General features: G+C 44.6%; 1 protein-coding gene across 7 annotated transcripts in view; it reads left to right on the top strand.

Annotated features, from left to right (window-relative positions):
* Positions 1 to 1,091: 1,091 nt before the first annotated feature.
* Positions 1,092 to 22,428, top strand: part of TRMT9B (tRNA methyltransferase 9B (putative)) — a 48,324-nt gene continuing 26,987 nt past the window's right edge. For 5 of the 7 annotated variants that reach the window (XR_011470728.1, XR_011470727.1, XR_011470726.1 and 2 more), the window contains exons 1-2: positions 1,092 to 1,695; positions 18,850 to 19,091. The gene's annotated coding sequence lies outside the window, so the exon portion shown is untranslated. The remainder of the gene's footprint in view (positions 1,696 to 18,849; positions 19,092 to 22,428) is intronic. The other 2 variants (XM_070408312.1, XM_070408310.1) reach the window with 2 other exon arrangements.

Here is a 22,428-nt window from a genome sequence, read left to right as displayed (position 1 = left end):
CACTTACAATTGGCTCCCCCCCCCCCACACACACACACAAAACAACCAACCACACACACACACAACACGCCTGGAAAAACAACATGAAGTCCCCCCACACCCATGAAGCCAGGAGCATCGCCTCCCACGCAAGAGCAGCAGAGCAGTTACTGAACATGCTAATTTTCCAATATTGGGCACTAGCATCTTTGAAAGTACACAGGCCCCTGGTCATTACTAAGTTGTTTAATAATAGAGGTTGAAGATTATCATGCTAAGGACCCAGCAGAAAGATTTTAGGTAGAACCTTCTAACCTAAGTCCCACCCCACCTTCCCATATAGATGCTATTTTGATGGGGCTAGTTTTGCAAAACTCCTAACAGATTGAGCATCCTGTTTTAGTGACAAGCTCCGGAGAGTCTACGCGGTGGCACCTTGGACTTAGCCCCTTTGGTGTTCAGTTATCCAAGGTGCGCAATGGGGACATTTCCCCTGAAGTAGTTGTTTGCAAGGAACACACGTGAAAAGACGCGCTAAGGTTAAGCGTCACGTTGTTGTCAGGTATTGCGTTGCTGCGCTCCCGGCGGACCAGGTGTATTCGCCTCGGCGTCCTCTCCGTGTGGACGGGCCACGCCAGGAAGGAGAAACCAGAAGGGCGCGGGGAGGAAGCAGGAAGGTCCCCCCCATCCCGCGGCAGAGCCTCACTTCCCCGGCACTTTTGGGCGGGGCGTTGCAACTGACTAGCGGGGAGGGACACTCCCCGGGCTCTGCTCCACGCCCCACGCCTCTCCGAGGCTGTCCTCGGGACACCTCCGGGAAGGAGAGGGTGGGTCCGGGAGGCGGGGATGGCAATGGGGGCGGGGAACTGCGCTCCCGGAACTGCGGGCGGTCGCCCAGCTGCTGATGCCCCGACCACCTGAAGGCCCCCGAGCCCCCCCACCCCTCCCCTCCCAGCAGCGCTTCCCGCGCGGGGCGTGCCCGGAGAAGGGCGGGGCGCAGCCGGGATCGGGCCACGGCGGGAGGAGGAGCTTGCGGAGGGGCCACCCCCCGGCTCTGCCCGCGGATCCACTGCCCCGGAGGCCTCCCTCCAGGGCCCTGGCTGCAACTTCTCTTCCGTAGCCCCGATCTGCGCCCGGGCGCACGCGCGCTCCCACTCGGGCCCCCGCGCCCACGGCGCCCAGCTCCGCCGCGCACCTTCCGTCTATTTTTTCTTACTGCTTTCATTCTCACACTCTAAAATAGGTCACGGGGTGGAAGTTACACCTGGTACAGCCTCCGCCTCTGATGCAAAAGCAGCTTTTCCTCCCCGGCTGCGGGAGAGCATTGCAACTATTCGGTTCGGTGGAGCTTCCCGCCCCCATTCGGTGCAGGAAGCTCGCCGACCGCGGCTCTAACAATGGTCTGCAGAGGGGAGCGGCGGGAAGCCTGCTGTCCAGCCTAGTTCAGCCGGCCCTGCGCCTGCCCTCCCTCCGGGGCCGGGAGGAGGGGGCGCGACAGGTCGGCTCACTTGCGAGCGCCCGGGACTGGAGTCTGGCCGCCTGGGTGAGTTTCTTTTGTCGTCCCTGTCGCCGAGGGTGACCTGTTTACCTGGAAAACTTAGACGTGATCAAAACAGGCGAGCCTGCCCTGCAGATGGGGACTGCGGAATGTGCCTCCGAGGTCCACCGGGCAAATCGGAGCTCTGAGCTGCAGGGGACGTGCTTGGTGTCTTGAAGGTGAAAATGAATGTCTGTTTCCTGGAGTGCGTGTGAATCCTTTCCTGTAGAAGCTCTCATTTGGGAATGGATTTTTAACTAGCAGCAGGCGGTGAACTAAGATGACTGGAAGTCAGAAAGTTTTTCAGAATATTTTTTAGTTGAGCTGAAAGAACTGACTGAAACAGTCAAAGAGGATGGCAAAAATACAGCTTAAGAATGCATATCAAGATGGGATGGTAGGATTTGCATAATGTTTGCTAATATTTATGTTTTGGGGTATTATCTGGGCTCTTTATGATACATGTGATAAGCGTGCAATGCTTTATATAGAAAGGGGGTAAGGTTATAAATATTTACGTGCACAGCTTTGTATGTTGGTTGGCATGCATGCATGTAAATGCTCATGGAACAGTTCGTGTGGGCAAAGAGCCAGTGTATATCTATATCGTTTTGTGTTTATGGTTATTGGCAATCTTACAGGTAACGATTGGCATTTAGCCCCTTGTTTCAGCCACTAAAAATACTATTATTGGTGTGACTTGTAATCCTACCGAATCCTTGGATGACATTACTGGCTAATAAATAGTTAATTTGTTCTGAAGTTTAGGGAAGGAAGAATTGTAGATTTTTTCTGTCCTTGACAGCTGGCTGAGTGTACCAGACTCAGATTGGTGAGGGAGGCATAGAGTCGCCCGAAGGGGAAAATAGCCCATGACTTCTTCCTTTTTAATATACTTTTATTGATTTCAGAGAGGAAGGGAGAAGGAGAGAGAGATAGAAGCATCAATGATGAGAGAGAATCATCTATCAGCTGCCTCCTGCATGCCTGCTACTGGAGATCAAGCCCACAACCCTGGGCATGTGCCCTGACCGGGAATCAAACTGTGACCTCCTGGTTCATAGGTCAAAGCTCATGCCTTCCAAAGGACACCTTGGCCATTTGGAAAGTGCCTCCTGGGCAAGGAAACTGCTCCAGAGAGATACTGCACTATGAATGCATTTGATCAGATTTGAGAGGGACACTCTTTATAAACTCTTTTCTAGATTTAAAAAAAAATCCTCTTTCTAGAAAGATTCAATTACTCTAACGATGTTCTTTGGAAATAATTGGTCCTTTTGTGTGTGTTCTTAATATGGCTAAAGCATCAAGGTAGTTCAAAGGTTATAATACAATTTTATTTATTGGAGGGAGGTGAGGTTGAAAATGCTATCTTCATGCTTAACTCTGCCTTGAAACCGATGGGCAACCTTCAGTCTCTGTCCATGTGTACCTCTAAAGCCAAATCTTATGGTGATTAAGGACCATAAAGAATGTATTATACCTCAGGATATTTCTTTTTTTTAATATAGTTTTATTGATTTTAGAGAGGAAGGGAGAGGGAGAGAGCAAGAGATATAAACATCAATGATGAGAGAGAATCATTGAGCGGCTGTCCCCTGCAGGCCCCACACAGGGGATCGAGCCGGCAACTGGGGCATGTGCCCTGACTGACCGGGAATCGAACCGGGACCTCCCAGTTCATAGGTCGATGCTCAACCACTGCACCACGCCAGCTGGGCTCTCAGAGCATTTCTGATAAGTGAATATATGAATACTTATGTGCATTTCACTTGTAAAGAATTCGTATGCACCTTTAGAAGGCTAGTTTCCAAAATCTGAAACACGTTATGATGAGGACGTTGTCACTGCTTTGAAGACGGCATGAAGGGCCAGACAAGTCTGGCAATAGACAGGAGCTTAATGTTGGAGGGGAGGAGGGGAAAGGCAACTAAATCCTTGTGTTTGCTGCATCTTGATGTCCTGAATTATGTTTTAGATAGGAATTGAGTGAGGCTCTCACTGTCATTCAGCGCTTGGTATAATGCATTGTTGAGATGCGGCTGTCAGAACTTGTCTGTGCCATCTTGCATCTTTACTCATAGATAAATTAGGAAGTGTTCTGAGGAGAGTGGCATGAAAGTATTAAGACTCTGGAGATTTATTTAAGGACAGACTGAAGGAACTAAATAGCAAGCCTGATTCTAGCATATTTCAGTCCCTGCTAGGGCTGAACTTGGAGAGGTACTAAGTGAGCAGTTGAATGTCCTTCAGTTTTTGTGATTCTCTTCTTTTTTAAAAAATATATTTTTATTGATTTCAGAGAGAAAGGGAGAGGGAGAGAGAGAGAGAAGCATCAATGATGAGAGAGAATCATTGACCAGCTGCCTCCTGCATGCCTACACTGGGTAGTGAGTTCACAACCTAGGAATGTGCCCTGACCAGGAATCAGACCATGACCTCCTGATTCACAGGTCGATGCTCAACCCCTGAGCCACACCGGCCGGGCACAATTCTCTTCTCTTGATGTCATAAGATAGATAGCATAGACCTCTGGCCAAGAGGTCTCCAAAAGGAGTTGACCTCATTCACTTTGGGTACTTCCCTCTAGCAAGGACTGTGGAAAGAACAGTGTCTTTGAAGAAGGAAACATGTGTCAATGAGGTGGGAACCGTAGGTCTGGGCTGTGACACACATTTTCTTTTTTTTCGGTTAAGAATTAGTCTCAGTAGAACTCTTAATTCCTTTTTATAAACATCTTACCTTGGATTTTTTTTCAGACTACTCCATTGAATTAAAAAAAGGATATTTGCAATCAACTGTTTAGCTGACCAGAACCTAGACCAGTGGTCGGCAAACTCATTAGTCAACAGAGCCAAATATCAACAGTACAACGATTAAAATTTCTTTTGAGAACCAGATTTTTTAAACTTAAACTATATAGGTAGGTACATTGTTATTAACTTAATTAGGGTACTCCTAAGGCTTAGGAAGAGCCACACTCAAGGGGCCAAAGGGCCGCATGTGGCTCGCGAGCCGCAGTTTGCTGACCACGGACCTAGACCATAATTCACTGTGAGCTCTTTGCATTACTGCCTGACTTTAAAACCATATATAGCCCTAGTTGTTTGCTCAGTGGTTAGAGCATCAGCCCGAGGACTGAAGGATCACAGGTTTGATTCCAGTCAAGGACACATCCCTTGGTTGCAGGCTTAATCCCCAGCACCCCCATGGAGGCAACCAATCGATGTGTCTCTCTCACATCTATGTTTCTCTCTAAAAATCAATGAGGAAAAAATATCCTTAGGTGGGGATTAACAATAACAACAAAAACCATATATATAGGATAATTTGAAATATACAAAATAAGGACATGTATCCCGTTGGACTGTCTATTCAAGAGCTTAGAGACTGATTCACTTCCGGAGTCTGGAGCTGAGAAGGCTGAGCCCCACTCTGAGAAGCTGTGACATAGGTCCTGCTGCTGCCCACCCTTGGTGGATTGCCATCCGGAACATCCAGGCAAGCTCATGTGAAGAGTAGTGGTCTCCAGTCCCTACCAGGCTGTTGTTCTTAAACCCCATTTATAGTGTATTCTCAGGATGGCACTGTTTAAATCTAACATTATATTTTCACTAGAGGCCCGATGCACGAAGATTTGTGCAAGGATAGGCCTTCCTTCCCCTGGCTGCCGGCACCGGCTTCCCTCTGGCACCCGGGACCCAGGCCTTCACTCTGGCTGTTGCCTTCCGCCTTCACTCTGGGCTGGAGCCGCCTCCCACCCGCTCCTGCCGGCTCCGTGGCTGCCACCCAGAGGCCGGCCCTCGGTGGCCCGCTAGGGCTTGTGGGAAGTCAAGCGGTTGGCTCCGTGGCTCTGGCCGGTGCTGCCATCTTTGTGGCTATAGGCACCACCATCTTTGTCATGGAGTGATGGTTAATTTGCATATTACCCTTTTATTAGTATAGATTTGATTAATTATAAGGGAAAAGAAGTAGTATTAATATTTCTGTTATAGTAGCATATTAATGAACTCTCTAATTTCAGCATCTCCTCCCCACTCCTAATTTTCCTCTTTCATTCATGCAAGCAAACATGCAAGAGAAAAAGCTGGATTTTCCTCCCATTGGATTATAAGAGTCATGAATTCTTGTCTTTAGCTCTATGGGGCTAAGTTAAAGATTAAGGGATAGGACACAACTCCTTTTATGGATCAAAAATCAAAATGAGCCTTTGATTTGCTAAGTGTATTATGTAATAGAAAAACATCCAAATCTGCGATTACCAATGTGCTGAATTAAAGTGGGTAAAGAGAGCACAAGATTTTTTGTATATTTTTTCAAAGCCAAATTTGAGGAGAACCAGGCAAGACTAGTATTTGAACATCACTGAATGATTTGTTTATTCGCTGACTCTGGATATGGAAGCTCTTTGTACTGGAATTGGTGCAAGATGTGTGGCTCTGCCCTTGAGAGGCTGGTGGTCTGGAGGGGAGAGCAGTAAAGGGTTTTGGTGATTGGGGACTCTTATCACCGTGTGGAGAACAGTGGCTTTTTCAAAGAGAAAGTGTTGTGTTCTGTCTGGTGAGGTAAAAAGTGGAGTTCATTGAAACACCAACATTCTACTTCTCATCTCTATGGATTTGACTAGTCTGTCTTACATCAGTGGAATCAAGCAGTATTTGTCCTTTTTTGTCTGGTTTATTTCACTGAGTCTAATAAAGTCCTCAAGGTTTATCCATGTTGTAGCATGTGTCAGAGTTTCTTTTTTCAGTTGAATACCATTTCATTGTATGTATATACCATGTTTTGTTTATTCATTCATTTGTAGATGGACACTTGAGTTGCCCCATTTGGCAATTTTGAATAGTGTTGGTATGAACATGGGTGTGCAGATATCTCTGTGAACCCTTGCTTTCAAATCTGATTTTTTTTTAAATGAAAAAAATTAAAAGTAGTGAGGGAAAAACATCCCTTTTCCTTTACTGCAGGGGTTGGGTACGTCCAGCCTGCAGGCCATATAAGGCCTGTGAAATCATTTTGTCTGGCCCTGCCAAGGCATTAGGGGTGAGTTAATTAAATGACCAAATATAGTAGGCTATATTTTATTTATTATTATTATTTTTAAATATTTTTATTTCAGAGAGGAATGGAGAGGGAGAGAGAGACAGAAACACCAATGATGAGAGAGAATCATTGATAGGTTGCCTCCTGCATGCCCCCTACTGGGGATTGAGCCCACAACCCAGGTATGTGCCCTTAATCGGAATCGAACCCGAGACCGATCCACTGAGCCAAACCGGCTAGGGCAGCAGGCTAATTTTAAAGGTAATAATTTCGTATGGCCTGCAAATGATGTTATAAATGTCCACGTGGCCCATGGCAGACAAAAGGTTCCTCATTCCTGCCCTACAAGATCTTTCTGGTCATACTTCCTCAGCGCAGTACTCTGTCAGACAGGAGTCCTGCTATGGCTCTGCAAAATTCATCAGAAAAAAGCAGCTGTTGCAGATACTCTAAAGAAACTGCCTGCCCGGCCAGTGTGGCTCAGTGTTGGAACGTTGGCCTATGAACCAGGGGGGTCACTGTTCAATTCCCAGTCAAGTCACATGCCAGGTTTGTGGGCTCGATCCCCAATAGGGAGCGTGCAAGAGGGAGCCAATTGATGATTCTTTGTCATTGTTTTATGTTTCTATCTCTCTCTCCCTCTCCCTTCCTCTCTAAAATCAATAAAAATATATATATATTTAAAAAATAAACAAACTGCCTGCTGAACAAAACACCCAGGTCCTCAATTTTCATCCCCACACAAGAAAAGAAGCTAGTTTTTCTCTCACAAGTACCCCTATGCATTATGCAGATGTTTCTAAGTGAAAGGGACCAGCATCTAAAATGTCAGAATCAGGGTTAACTGAATGATGCAACCAAAACACTAGAAGATCAACAGCATGTGGTTAACAACAGAATGACCAAGGACATCTTGGTAACACAGGGGACCACGAACTTCCTGGAAACAGGCAACAGGACCAGCAACTACCTGTTGATTTGGAAGCTGAGATGAAAGGAGACAGGCTACAGCAGAATGTGGACGTTCTGATACAAAGAAAAATATTCTTGCTTTGGTTGTGGAAGTAGAGATCAGAATGTCAATATTAAGAATATTAATGTGTCTGAGCTCAATTTAGACAATCCCTTTATGAATATAGAAGCATCAATATATAACCCTTTGTCTGAAACTTTAAGTACTTTTATTTCCACTGGGGATTTTCAGTCCTGGCAAGTATTGTTGACATGTCTGAAACAAATAAGGAAGGTGTATTGCTCTCTCGCTCTTTTTTCTTTATTTTTTCTTTTTTAAATATATTTTTTATTGATTTCAGAGAAGAAGGGAGAGGCAGCGAGAGATAGAAACATCAATGATGAGAGAGAATCATTGATTGGCTGCCCCCTACATGCTCCCTACTGGGGATCGAGCCCACAACCCAGGCATGTGCTCTGACTGGGAATCGAACCGTGACCTCCTGGTTCTTAGGTCGATGCTCAACTACTGAGCCATGCCAGCTGGGCTCTCTCTTTAAGTCTCTATGACAGATGTCAGCCCTCTATGTAGTCAATAGAGGAAACTCGCTTATCTATAACAGTACCCTTGAAGGAACTTGATAACCTTTTAGTCATTAGAAGTAACCAAGCTTCAGAAAATACATCTGCAGAAGTTATCTGTCAATCAGAAATGATAGCTGAAAGCCAATAGGTAATACAGAGCTTTGAGGGGGAAAATGGCCCCAATGTGAATATCTTCTGCTTTCCAGAATGAATAGTGTCCATAATGAATAGTGTCAGCTCTCATTAAACTGCCCCTGTATGGGTGAGGACTGAAAAATCAGCAGGCAGGTCCATATGAAAACTGCACAGGGTTGTTTCATCAGCTTTATTCATAATTACCAAAAATTGGAACTAACCAAGATGTCCTTCAGTCAGTAGGTGAGTGGATAGATGAGCCATGGTATTCCCATACAGTTATTCAGCAATGACAACATCTGCCAAGCCACAAAAAGACATGGAGGAACCTTAATGAATATTGCTAAGTGAAAAAAAACAATCTGAAAAGGTTAAGTACTGTATGAGTTCAACTATCTGACATTCTTTAAAAGGCAAAACTGTAGAGACAGTAAAAAGATTAGTAGTTGCCAGGGTTTTTGAGGGGGAGGCCAGATGAGTAAGTAGAGCACAGGGGATTTTTAGGGCAGTGATACAAAAATTGTGGGTACATGACATTATGCATTTGGAAAACCCATAGAACTTTACAATACAAAGAGTGAACCCTAATATAAACTATGGGTATTTGTTGTTAATAATGTATCAATATTGGTTCATCAGTATTGCCAACATTCAACACTAATGCAAGATATTAAAAATTGCTTAAAATAAGCCCAGCTGGCGTGGCTCAATGATTGAACACCGACCTGTGAATCAGGAGGTCATGGTTCAATTCCTGGTCAGGGCATATGCCCAGGTTGTGGGCTTGATCCCCAGTAGGGGGTGTGCAGAAGGCAGCTGATCAATGATTCCCATTACTGATGTTTCTATTTCTCTCTCTCCCTCTTTTCCTCTCTGAAATCAATAAAAAATACATATACACAAGCACTTCACCTGGTGCTAGAGTGGAAGATGTAGAAAATGTTAACGTAAGGGCTCGAGGTGGTGACGTGTCAGGTGGTGGGAACAGAGTGCCAAGTCAAGGAAATTAATAAACGTGAGCAATACTGTCAGTCTAATCCCTGCTGAACATCTAACCTTCTCCTCTGCACCCTACATGCACACATTTCCCCACGCTCCTAGCAGGTGGGAAGATGCACTGAATCAGACTTCTGAGCAAACTATTCCTTGCCACCCAGTTTCATGTTGATTAAGGGCCTAGACCAGTGGTCAGCAAACTCATTAGTCAACAGAGCCAAATATCAACAGTACAACAATTGAAATTTCTTTTGAGAGCCAAATTTTTTTAACTTAAACTATATAGGTAGGTACATTGTTATTAACTTAATTAGGGTACTCCTAAGCTGGCCTTTGCTAAAAACGTCCTCAATCTGATTGAGGTACGTTCGCTAAGGTCGACCCCTTCCAACTCTCCCATCCACACTTGTCTTGTATATACTTGTTTCAGATAGACGAGTGTGGATGGGCGAGTTGGAAGGGGTCAACCTCAGGGAACGAAGGAACGTACCTCAAAACAATGTACCTCCCCCCCCCCCGCCCCCCCCCCGCCGCATCTCCTGTCACCCGACCAACCGACACCCCCCACTTCTTCTAACGCCACTTCTTCAAAATAGACTCGCCCAGGCCAAAAACCGACTTCTGTGCATGGGCCACGAAGTTTCCATCGCACTGTACGTGCGCGCCCCCACGTGGTATTTTGTGGAAGAGTCACATTCAAGGGGCCAAAGAGCCGCATGTGGCTCGCGAGCCGCGGTTTGCCGACCACTGGCCTAGGCCCACAGAATTCAGTGATAGACAAGCCTGAAACCAGAGCAAATGCCTGTCCGGAGGCTGCAAGGCCGATCATCATCAAGGCCCCCCAACCTTCTGCCATTCATTTTTCCTGCTCAGGCATTGGCTGGATTCCCCATGCAGGAAGCTCTGATGGATTTGCATTGAGGTGGCAGAAATACAGACCTAGATCTTGTTTTGCTAGGAACGAATGTTGTGGTTCCTACATGACCATGGAAAAGTGGGCTACACTATATGCCATCACCTTAAAAAGGCTGTTTAAGCACATGTTCACACTCATTTGTATGCAGTATATGTAGAAGAATGTTGAGCCAGCTCTTTTTATTTAGTTAATTATTTTTAAAATATATTTTCATTTATTTCAGAGAGGAAAGGAGAGGGAGAGAGAGAGAGAGAGAAGCATCAATGACAAGAAAGAATCATTGATTGGCTGCCTCCTGCATGCCCCCACTGGGGATCAAGCCCGCAACCTAGGCATGTGCCCTTGACCGGAATTGAACCCAGGACCCTTCAGTCCACAGAGCCAGCTATTTTTAAAGATATTTTTCTAGCCAAAGTAATTTATGATCTTTTGTTGTATAATTTGTCTATTCTACTTGTTAAAATGTGGGCCTTTGGAAATGAATTGACAGTATGTGCCTGCAGAAGCTTTTTATTCTCATTACGATGACATATTCTGGCATAAAATTGTTGGGTTTATGTATAGGATACCACATTAGAATGATAGTGAATCTTTAAAAAGCAGAAGCTGCCCTAGGTGGTTTGGCTCAGTGGATAGAGCATCAGCCTGCGGACTAAAGGGTCCTGGATTCGGTTCCAGTCAAGGGTACATGCCAGGGTTGTGGGCTCAATCCCCAATAGGAGGGTGTGCAGGAGGCAGCTAGTCAATGATTCTCTCTCATCATTGATGTTTCCATCTCTCTCTCCCTCTCCCTTCCTCTTTGAAATCAATAAAAATATATTTAAAAATAATAAATACATAAATAAATAAATAAATAAATAAATAGCAGAAGCTACTAGAAATCCTACCACATCTGCAGCTAAAAGCAGGTCAATTTAACACTCTGGCTTTCTGTGCTGGAGGCAAGATATGCCCTGATTCAATTGTCAGGTTATAAACTTTAACCACTTAGTTTGGTGTTTTGAATTATTCCCAGTGTGCTGTGTGTTATGATTCATCCATTCAAACAGAAAATTGAAGACTGGTTGAATAATGTAAAAATGGAGAGGGAAATTACATTATATTTTGACATGGAAATTTGATTACAGGTCAATAGCAATCACTCAAGTATTTATACAGGTTTCTGAAAACTTTGTGCAACAACTACTTTAGAGAAAGCTGTGGCTGACTGACTCCTGTTTTCCTAGATCTGGTTCTTTAAACTGTGTTGTGACGTGGTGGACTCTGGGTTTATAGAATTAGCATAGGTGGGTTCTAGTCCTTAGTCCTTAAGAAACAAATAATATAGTTTTCTTTCCCTTACTGGTTGACTCTCAGGTATTTATAAATGAAGCCAATGGCATTGGTTTTCACCAATAGGCCACGGAGCTTAAATGTCATTCCACACACAGCTGCTATTTTCCTTGGCCCCACCACGTCAGCATGATACTATTTTCCACCTTTCGTGCTTCCTCACATCATTAATCCTTCATCTGAGAGGCACCTTTGCTGTTGGAGGTTTCTTGTTTGCTGGATGACCATTGGCTTCAGAAGGAGTAGATTCTCAACCAGCAAAATGACCATCCTGTGGAATTCAATCGTAGTTTTTTCTCGAGTGCCGTTGCTATGAAACCTAGTGAGAGAGGCATGTGGCAGGGAAACCCTAGGGACTCGTGACATCGAGTGGGCTGTGTGGCACTTTATACAAAGGAGGGTAGAGGAGGAGGAAGAGAGCAAGGCTTATGGACCCCTCTTGAAAAAGAAAAAAGAGTGTTTAAAGCATGAGGGCAGAAGCAGGGTCTGGGAACGGCTTGCATTTGTGTGTGGTTTTCTGTTTTTATTTAAGGAGAGGGAACTCGATCTCTGCTGACTGAGGAGCGAAGGCCATGGGGAGAGAGGCTGAGGGTGGGAAGAGAGAGGACAGGCTAATGGCTCAGGAAAGAGATCAACAGAGGAGAGATGCTAGCCTTTGAAAGGACCCATAATTCTGAAACAAAAAGCATGTGTTAACTTTTAGGAGGGAAATTGGAGAAATTTATTTTCTTAGTGAAGTAGGAGCAGAGTTAAGGCACTATCTGTCAATAGCTCAGGCTTTCTGGGGAAATGGAGGTAAATTCAATCCTATACAATAAAACCCTAATATGCAAATTGACTGAACGGAGGGATGGTGGAACGACAGGTCTCTATGATGCATCTGCCCTCCTGAGAGGGAGGAGACAAGCTGTGGCAGTGGAGATGGCAGTGGGGAGGGGGGCCTGGCGAGCACCCTGCTGGTTGCCTCCCACAAACCAGCAGTCGAACATCCCCTGAGGGCACAGGCCAGGCTGAGGGACCCCTCTTCCCCATCCCACCCTCCCCCCGTGCATGAATTTAGTGCACCGGGCCTCTAGTGTAAACAATAAAAGGTTAAGCTTTGGTTTTATATGTTTGCCCATGTTTCACTATTTTCTCATGCATGAAGCTATACGACCTCTCATTTTCTAACAATGTAGGAGGCCATCAATCAAAGATGATTAGAGCAGATTATTTGGCCTTACTCAGGTAAAAGCTACTTTAAAAAGCTCATCATTATTGTCATACGGATTATTTTTGCTATTTATTTTTTATTTTTTTTTTTATTTTTTTTTTTTAAATATATTTTTATTGATTTTTTACAGAGAGGAAGGGAGAGGAATAGAGAGTTAGAAACATCGATGAGAGAGAAACATCGACCAGCTGCCTCCTGCACACCTCCTACTGGGGATGTGCCTGCAACGAAGGTATATGCCCTTGACCGGTATCGAACCTGGGACCCTTCAGTCCGCAGGCCGACGCTCTATCCACCGAGCCAAACCGGTTTTGGCATATTTTTGCTATTTATTTTAAATATTGTGTTTATTTTTTTAACATTTCACATTTCAACATTGGAATTGGGGTACATCTTACAGTTGATGGCATGTCTTTGACTTTCTTGGTAAAATAACTGTGCATATTATAAGATAAATGGTGTCTTAGTCAGCATGGGCTACCATAACCAAAGACCCAGGCAGGATGTCTAAAATGTTACCGGGGGTCTCAAGCCCACCTTACCCTGGTTCTTGTCTTGCTTGGGAATGAATTCAAACAAGGGACAACAAATAGCAGGCAAAGTAAATGAAGTTTTATTGCAGAAGAAAATACACTCAAATATAATACAAGCAAGCACCTCAGCTGGTCTGAGCACCCCACCTAATGGGGGGTCTTAAAGATTATCTATACTAATAAAAGGGTAATATGCTAATTAGGCCAGACATCTTCCAGGTGACCTTCCAGACATCCTTCTGGATAAAGCCATGGTGACGAGGCTGAGGCAGAGGCAGTTAGGGGGATCAGGCTGGCATGGGAGAGCAGTTAGGGAGATCAGGCAGGCAGGGGAGAGCAGTTAGGGGGATCAGGCAGGCAGGTAGGCAAGCGGTTAGGAGCCAGAGGTTCCAGATTGCAAGAGGGATATCCGACTGCCAGTTGGATTGGGCCTAAACCGGCAGTCGGACATCCTCCAGTGGGTCCCGGATTGGAGCGGGTACAGGCCAGGCTGAGGGATGCCCCCCACCCCCCCACACAAATTTAGTGCACCGGGCCTCTAGTATATCTATATATCCTTATTCTTTAGGTTTCTAAACTACCCGAGATGTTGAGGCCATCTAGAAGGGTTTCAAGTCTCCCCTTCCTCATTATTGTGGCTGCCCTGTAAAAAATTCGATATGTACTCTACTGACCTTGTGCTCTTCTTAGAATTACTTTTAGTTTGGGGCATGCTGTCTGGTATGAGCTAATGTTCCCTTTTTGTTCCCCTCTACCTGTTGTAAGCAAAATATACTTCCCCTTCTTTTCCCCTCATCCCAGTCTTTCATCTAACTAGCTGCCTACTGGAAATTTATTTTCTTACAGTTCTGGAGGCTCTAAGTCCCAGATCTGGTTTCTGGTAAGAGCCCTCTTCCTAGCTTGCAGATGGCCTTCTTCTCGCTGCGTCCTCATATGAGCTTCCCTCTACGTGCACATGGAGAGAGCTCTCTGGTGTCTCTTCTTAAAAGTAAACTAATCCGCCAGAACCGGTTTGGCTCAGTGGATAGAGTGTCGGCCTGCGGACTCAAGGGTCCTGGCTTCGATTCCGGTCAAGGGCATGTGCCTTGGTTGCGGGCACATCCCCAGTGGGGGGCGTGCAGGAGGCAGCTGATCAATGTTTCTCTCTCATTGATGTTTCTGGCTCTCTATCCCTCTCCCTTCCTCTCTGTAAGAAATAAATAAAATATATATTTTTTTAAAAAAGTAAACTAATCCTGTTGGATCAGGGCCCCAACCTCATTTAACCTTGATTACCTGCTTATAGAGCTTATCTCCAAATACAGTTACATTAGGGGTTAGAGCTTCAACATATGAATTTTGAGGAATATAAGATTCCACTCATGAAGGTGGCACCCTAGACTCCATTAAGTGTTGTATTTCTAACAATCTTCATCTTAACAAGCCATCATCAAGAAATATTTCCATCTTGCATAGGAGTTTCAGATTAAATCTTTTGTCTTTTTTATTTTTGAATTTTTGAAACTTTTTACCAGATTATGATGAAACCTTGTGAAGGTTAAAAAATGGCATTTATAGTCTTAAATTAGAAATAAGAGACTATGTATCATTATAGGCTTATTTTTGGAAAGACAAACACAGTCATAAAGTAGAGTATGAAAACCGAAAAAAATTAAACTTTCCAAAACTGTCTGGTTTATTCTGGGCACAGACTTAATAACTCCTGCTGCTAGGAGAAGTATAACTTACTGACACAAGAAAGCTTAAAATGTCAAGTATAGTCTGATAAAATACATGCAAGCTGTCTGCAAATTAGAACATTCTTTCAACTGATGTATTTTCCTACTTCTGTGCAGCTTTCATAATTGTGGCACTTAGAATTGAAAGCTCTGTGCGTGATGTAAACATTCAAACCCTCCCCCGGAATTGGTTTTCATAAGTATTAAGCAGGTGTGGGTTGCTACAGACAGTGGAAGGAACTACAAGATCCAAGCTATTAGGAGCTCAGGATAAACGAAACAGAAGTAGCATTGAAGTGAACACACAGCAAGGAGATCGTTTTGGGAGTTCTGGTTAAAAAGCAGAGGCAGCCCTAGCCGGTTTTGCTCAATGGTTAGAGCATCAGCCTGCAGACTGAAGGGTCCCAGATTCCATTCTGGTCAAGGGCACATACCTCAGTTGCAGGCTCAATCCCCGGCCCTGGTTGGGGTGCATGTGGGAGGCAAACACTCTATTTGTCTCTCACATTGATGTTTCTATCTCCCTGTCTCTCCCCCTCTTCCATGCTCTCTAAAAGTCAATGGAAAAATATCCTCGTGTGAGGATTAACAAAACAAAACAAAACAAAAAAAGCAGAGGCGGACAGAGGGCCAGCGCCCAAGGCCTTAGCAGGAGGTCACAGGTGCAGCAAGCCTTTGCCAGCAGCCAGATCACGACTCAGAACCAAGAAGGCCCAAGAGTGGTCAGTATAGAAGTCACCACGTTTATCCAAAGCTGACCCCTCTGATGACCCTTTCTTCATATTTTAGGTAGGATTTCAAAAGATTTCGTTGCCCTAGCCGGTTTGGCTCAGTGGATAGAGTATTGGCCTGCAGACCAAGGGCACGTACCTTGGTTGCAGGCTCCTCCCGGGCCCGGGCCCTGTGCAGGGGGCAACCAATCAATGTATTTCTCTCACATTGATGTTTCTCTCTGTCTTTTTCTCTCTCTTCCACTCTTCATACAAATCAGTGGAAAAATATCCTCGGGTGAGGATTAACAGCAACAAAAAAGATTTTGTTTCCTGTTTTTTGTTTTGTTTTGTTTTGTTTTAAGCCCAAAGCCAATCAAAAGCAACACATTTGAGAGCAGAAGAGCTTACGGGGACAGAGTGAGAAGTGGTTGCTGAGGGCAGGCAGGGCACCCAGAGCTTCGTGCACTCAGCGGAGATGCCCACACTGTAAGGCCCCCGGAGCAGCGCCGCTCTGTAATACTTTGTTATAATTTGCCCCTGTGTCATCAAGAAAAAATGTGTTCATTATAGGCTGTCTAGAAAGACATAAAAGGTATGTGGTACATATTAGAAAGATTTTTATAAAAGTGATTAAAATAAATAATACCTTGGTACTGAAAACGGATCAACCTCAGCTATTTCTAATGTTAAATTATGTGCCACGGGCTTTTATTAAAATTGGCCTAAATATTGAGTTCAGTGCCTATTTATTTAGCATAGGACCTCTCTGACTAATACAAGAGATGGATGGTACTCACTACTACCATCCCCTCACCCACCACTCCCGCAGGCGCGGGAGCTCAGAGAGCAGGCTGGCTTCTCAGACATGTGACCAGGAGATTCAGCCCCTTGGAGATGGGCTGCACCTCTTTGTTCAGGAGCTGGCACAGTGGGCAAGGGCATGGCAGAGGGCTAAAGCCTCATTTCCCCAGATCAGAGGAGCAAAAAAGAGTTCCCAATACTTTCATTTCCCTGTTTACATTTTACAGGGTCCCTTTCCATTTTTACATTCTGAGGTTATAATCCAAAGGCATGTTATGGTCAGGTAGCATTCATGGTCAGGACCAATCCCAATGTTTAATACTCTAGAGGTATGGGAAGTATAGGAAATAAAATTTAAGGTAGTGTGAAAATAAACTTAAAAAAAAAATCCTTGCCTAAGGATATGTTTTATTGATTTGAGAGAGAGGGGAGGGGAGAGGGAGAGGGAGAGGAAGAGGGAGAGGGAGAGAGAGAGGGAGGGGGAGAGGGAGGGGGAGAGAGAGGGGGAGGGGGAGGGAGAGAGAGAAACATTGACGTGAGAGAAAAACATATAGGTTGCCTCCCAGCCTGGGTAGGTGCCCTGGCCAGGAATCGAACCTGCAACCTTTTGGTATATGGGATGATGCTCCAGTCAACTGAGCCACACTGGTCAGGGCGAAAATAAACATTTTTTTATGGTACACAAAACATTGTGTGGGGAAGCAGAAATGCTCTGTGGGTTTTGTACTCAAATACTGCTTAACTCTAGGGTCCTGGGGAAGTCATTTCCTGTGTTTGTTTTCTCTCTGAAATAATCATCTAAAGATACAAATGGAGCCCTGGAATCTTAGATCCGTTAAACTAAATGGCTAATGTATCGGGCAAAAGCACAAGTGAGATATCATCCAAGGTTTTGGGAACAGATGTGTTCCATAATAGGACTAGAGCAGTGATGGCAAACCTTTTGAGCTCGGCGTGTCAGCATTTTGAAAAACCCTAACTTAACTCTGGTGCCGTGTCACACATAGAAATTTTTTGATATTTGCAACCATAGTAAAACAAAGACTTATATTTTTGATATTTATTTTATATATTTAAATGCCATTTAACAAAGAAAAATCAACCAAAAAAATGAGTTTGTGTGTCACCTCTGACATGCGTGTCATAGCTTTGCCATCACTGGACTAGAGAGTGGCAGAGATAGGACTTGACCTCAGGACCTTAGCACATCCAGTCATATTCTTAACTCCTGCTTCACCTACCAGTTCCACACAAAGTCTGAACCTCATCCGACCACAGTGAAGTCATAGGGACAAATGACAATGATGATTTGCTTACCCCACAGGTTTTCCATGTGACAGAGCTGACATTAAGGTGACTTTTTCCTGTTGGCGTTTGGCCAGCTCAGGCCGTCTCCATTTAGGTTATTTTTAACTTGTCTCCACTAATGCACTGTACCTAAGTGATTCCTTCTTAAGTAAAGTGGCTCTTTAACACTGGTCATTTCCAGGGAAGGGAAAGCCTTCCGAGTTTTCAATTTTTCTTGTTAAGTAAGTATAGAAGCTGTCACTTCCATAGTAGAATTACAATTCTCAATCCACTCAGAATGCCAGAAGAGTGTTAAATACATTTTTTCAGAACATTGTCTTTATCGTGATGTGAATATGAAAGTAGCAACTGGGTCTAAGCTATTAACAGATTTTGAATTTGCGCCCTGGCTGGGTGATTTAGTTGGTTGGAGCATCGTCCCATATACCAAAAGGTTGAGGGTTCGATTCTCTGTCAGGGCACATACCTAGGTTTCGGGTTCAATCCCATTGGGGCACGTACAGGAGGCAACTGATTGCTGTTTCTCTCTCATCTCTCTCTTTCTCTCTCAAAAGAGACAATGATATCGATGAATTTCTGTTTTAAATGGGATACTACCCAAATCACAAAAGACACACATACTAAGAGTTTAGGGCGGTCTGCAAAAATGTGTGACTTCACTGGGATGCAGCCTGTTGGGTGCGGATGAGGTTGGGAGGGGCAACGGGGCGGGCAGACCTTCCCGGTTTCTGTCTCTTTAACCTAGAAAGCCATGGGCTTGCTCTTTGGAATGGCTGTTAAAGAAGGATTTTCCTTTCCTATGCAAATATCGATCCTTTAGCCATTTCTGATTTATTTGTCATAAAGAGCTAGCATACCTTCTCATTGATTACCCACATCTCTCCCTGCTCTCTAATCTGAGTTTTTATGGAATGCCATCAGGTTCAGAGGAATCTTAGGGACTTTTCAAGGTGTGAGCTGATACCCACCGTGACTCAAAGTTCAGCTGCCTCCCCTGCCATGGGGGTTGAGGGGTGGAGGGAAGTCCTCAGGATGGTAGGACAGGCAGCGCAGAAGGTCACCCCTGACCTGCACCCCCACCTCTCCCAGTACGCCTTCTCCAGGCACTACAGTTGCTGAGCTGTGATGGATTTACAGCATGTCACTTACTCACCCCCTGGCCTGGCCTGACCAGCGTCCCAGAGAGAAGCAACAGATCTGCAGCACTTAGGAGTCATCACAGAGACGCTCCTACTTACCTGCTTACGTGAAACCAGAGCCCTGGCTCTGCTGGTGACACCCGCTCTCCTGCGCTCGCTGACCAAGCTGTACTTTTGTGCTCACATTGGCTTGTAAGTGTATGTGTTATTGATGTATAAATAAAACACACGCACGCTCTATTTTGCTTCTGTGGACAAAATTGTATGAAAATACTAGTGACAACCAACAACAAAAAAACAATTTTACTCAGTTAACTTTTGTAGACGTCTGTTGTTGTTAAACACAGCAGTGTGTTCTTTCACTGACCTTGAACTTCTGGTCCTGAGATCGGTGTTTTATGTAAGCCTATTTTCTCTCTATTTTCTTTATTTCTAAAGTGGCATTTGATTGACTTTTTTATTGCACTCCATGCTTCATCACACATAACAGCAAAGAGAGAGCTTATGGCAGGTGCACTCACCCCGCGTGCACTGTTCCTCCAGCTCACCTCACGGCTCCGCGGCCCGTGCAGGGCACTTCTCAGGCAGCCTGCGCTCCACTGTTCAGATCCACTATTGGGATCTCACGCTGACCTGGGCTGTCTTACGCCTTTAGGTGTCAGTGGAAGAAAAGAGTCACTGCCCTCACCTGGTCTTTTCTGACCTTTGCCATGAACTCCAATGTGTTAGACATTTAGTGCAGCTGCCAGTATTAATACTGTGCCACCAATTAGGGTCTTGAAAATATCCAGCCAAGTTTAAAAAGTATTAGCTACATCCTGGCTGGTGTGGCTCGGTGGTTAAATACCAACCTATGAACCAGGAAGTCATGGTTCAATTCCTGGTCAGGGCACATGCCCAGGTAGCAGGCTCAATCCCCAGTTGGGGGCTTGCAGGAGGCAGCCAATCAATGATTCCCTCTCTTCATTGATGTTTCTATCTCTCCCTCCCTCTCACTTCCTCTCTGAAATCAATAAAAATACGTTTAAGTATTAGCTACAGAAAATTATAATTTCATTTGGAACTGGAAGTAGGCATTGGCACCAGAGCTCTGCGTTAGACTGCGTGCTGTCAGTCACTTTGCACTTTTCCAGGCTCAGTCTGTGCGTAGCACTGGGTTTGGGAACTGAGAGAAGAAATTCACATCTGGTGTAGGCTACGAGTGCTTTAAAGTTATGTTGTGCTTTGGGGATGTTAAAGCACGTTTTATATGAAAATCAGAGCCTTAAAAGAGGAAGGGTAATTTCCTGATATCTGAGAGAAGGTAACAGATACCTAGAGAGGCTAAGTGACCTGTCCGAGGTCACGCTGCCAGTGACAGCCCTGGGCCCAGGTGTTTCTCTCCCTGGACAGTGTTTTTGGGTCAGAACAAAATGCTCCGAGTTCTGCCTTTGAAGTTTTCTTTGTGAGCTTTAAGGCATTTTATTGGTGTTTCCATTTTCAAGTTGTGTGTTTTATTGACTAACTGTAAAGGGAAAACTCTCCTGTGTGTGTGCTCTCAGTATTCACTACTGCAACCAGCCCCCTCCTTAGGGACTGGTAAAGGTCACCTCATTAAAGTAAACTAAGGTATAGTAAAAAGGGACTTGTTATTTATTAATCGCAAAAGACACTCATTTCACCTTTCTGCTCTGAGCTATTTCAGGAACTGGGCATAGAAACAAAACATAACAGGAGATGATGGCCCCATGGCTCTTACATAGGGTATTCCAAGGGTTTTAGGAGCTATGTGCCAGGAACAGGGGACAAAGGCCAAATATGTATTTCTATTTGTAAATCATCATATCACACTGAATCATTGCACAACTCTCTCATGGATAACATGCCAAAATGCACAAGAAAAATATGGAGAAACCTCCACTGACAAAAATGATTAAACAAGAATATAGCACAAGAAAAGCAGAAAATGGATATTGCTAAGAATTTCAGAAAGAGAGTTTTACAAAGTTCAGCTACTGCCTTCCCTTCTGGATATATTTGCACATGGTTATAACTTTTATATATTCCAAGCATATTTTCATAACCAAATTGTTTTTTTTTTATGTTTCAACGTTTCCTATCCATTTATCTAACAAAGATGATTGGGCGCCTGCTGTGTGCCAGGCTGTGTTCAAAGAGGTGGGTGCATCAGTGAACCCCAAACGCTCGATTTCATGGTGCTTGCAAACTGTTCAGGGAATACAAACAATAACCAACTCTAGCAGGATGTTGACATGGAATTCTTTCTTGTTTTCATTGTTTTGCACAGTAGTGCAAAAACATGGCAGAACTAGTCAGCATTCAGTCAGGAAAATAGAAACCACCCTAGTTATGTTGACAGGAAATGTATACGGAGTTGGCTAAACAGATATTACAGGACTGACAATGCAGAGGGAACAAATGAGGTAGGACAACAAAGTCAACTGCAGCTGCCACCCTGTGCTGGGAAACAAAGAGAACAGTTATCAGTACCTAGATGCTTGGAGGAAGAGTGTCCGAGTGGGGACCCAGACTTCTGAGAAGGGGCCGGCGGCCGGCTAGTGCGGATTTATGGAGCACACATACAAGGGGCCCCGAGGAGTTGGGACACAGATCTCTTGGCCGGGGTGCTGCTCAGCCAGGCAGGTATCTCATGCGGATGTGCAAAAGGGCTGGTTCTGGGAAAGTGGAAAACCTTGGGAACCAACTGCTACTGGAAACCAATGCTGCTGCCTAGGCCAAGGGCTGTTACCGGGTAACTGGCAGGAACAGGAAGCAACCAGAAAGGGGCTGGCCCCTTCTCCCCTCCCCCTCACCGCCCCCGCCACTTCCAGCATTCCAGGCTCCCTCTGATGGGCCCTGCTGGCAAAGAGGAAATGTTTGCAGAGCCCTCACCCCCACAACACAAAGTAGTGTGGAGGGACCATGACAGTCATGGGCCCAGAGACATCAGGTGTCAATTACTCTCACTTTCTGAAATTTGCTAGAATAACCAACAGGCCTTCAGAAGAGCCTGAAATCGGTTGTTTTTAAAATTGTGCTAAAATATACAAAACATAAAATTTACCCCAAACTCAGCTCTTCAATCCAGTCTTGGTTTGTGACAATGCTTTCATCAATCTGTCGTGGAATGAGAAAATTAAAGAAGGTTTAGTCAGTTTTCATAAAGCTAAATTTTACTCACTTTTAAAGGACTTCTTTAAAGTTTAAAATTATGGCCTCCCAACTTTTGTGTGGGTAAATTGTCCATTCATCTATGTTCTAATGGGGACAATAAATTATAGGTTTTAAGTGTGTGAGTGTGCGTGTGATGGTCTAGCCCAGCCGTGGGCAAACTACGGCTTGCAGGCCGGATCCAGCCTGTTTGAAATGAATAAAACTAAAAAAAAAAAAAAAGACCGTACCCTTTTATGTAATGATGTTTACTTTGAATTTATATTAGTTCACACAAACACTCCATCCATGCTTTTGTTCCGGCCCTCTGGTCCAGTTTAAGAACCCATTGTGGCCCTTGAGTCAAAAAGTTTGCCCA

Source organism: Myotis yumanensis, unplaced genomic scaffold, assembly GCF_028538775.1.
Source record: "Myotis yumanensis isolate MYYU_CA2020_CCGP unplaced genomic scaffold, mMyoYum1.0.hap1 SCAF_3, whole genome shotgun sequence".
Classification (NCBI taxonomy): domain Eukaryota; kingdom Metazoa; phylum Chordata; class Mammalia; order Chiroptera; family Vespertilionidae; genus Myotis; species Myotis yumanensis.
This window is presented reverse-complemented; position numbering and strand designations above follow the sequence as displayed.